Source organism: Penaeus monodon, chromosome 29 (assembly GCF_015228065.2).
Source record: "Penaeus monodon isolate SGIC_2016 chromosome 29, NSTDA_Pmon_1, whole genome shotgun sequence".
NCBI classification, from domain to species: Eukaryota; Metazoa; Arthropoda; class Malacostraca; order Decapoda; family Penaeidae; genus Penaeus; species Penaeus monodon.
In genome coordinates, this window is record NC_051414.1 from 29,475,879 (window position 1) to 29,476,257 (window position 379).

Sequence of the window (379 nt, forward strand, 5' to 3'; positions counted from 1 at the left end):
TCGCCAAGTGCAGGCACCAATAACATATTAGATACTGAAAGATATACGGACAGAAACCCACACCATAAGAGAAATAAGACATTTATACCTACAAACAAACAAGAACGCGCACGCATTTACATAGGAGCAAATTATACGTTCCAGCTATTGCTTATACACATTATTTATGCAACCATATACTTTGCAATGGAAACAAACACATGCATTCACCCACCGCAAACATTTGCACAAATCAGACAAGATAGTGATGTCCAAAAACTTGGGTGTTCAAGGCTCCCCCTATTTTTGGAAAAATGGAAGCTGGTGAACTCTATCTTGAAATTTGTATATCGATAGAAGTCAAACACATCTTTCTTCTTTTCCCATTCACCAATGCTCT

General features: G+C 37.7%; 1 protein-coding gene across 1 annotated transcript in view; it reads right to left on the minus strand.

The window, feature by feature from the left end:
• Nucleotides 1-379, minus strand: part of LOC119592121 (leucine-rich repeat-containing protein 58-like) — a 10,602-nt gene that overhangs the window by 4,171 nt on the left and 6,052 nt on the right. The gene's annotated exons all lie outside the window — the stretch shown is intronic.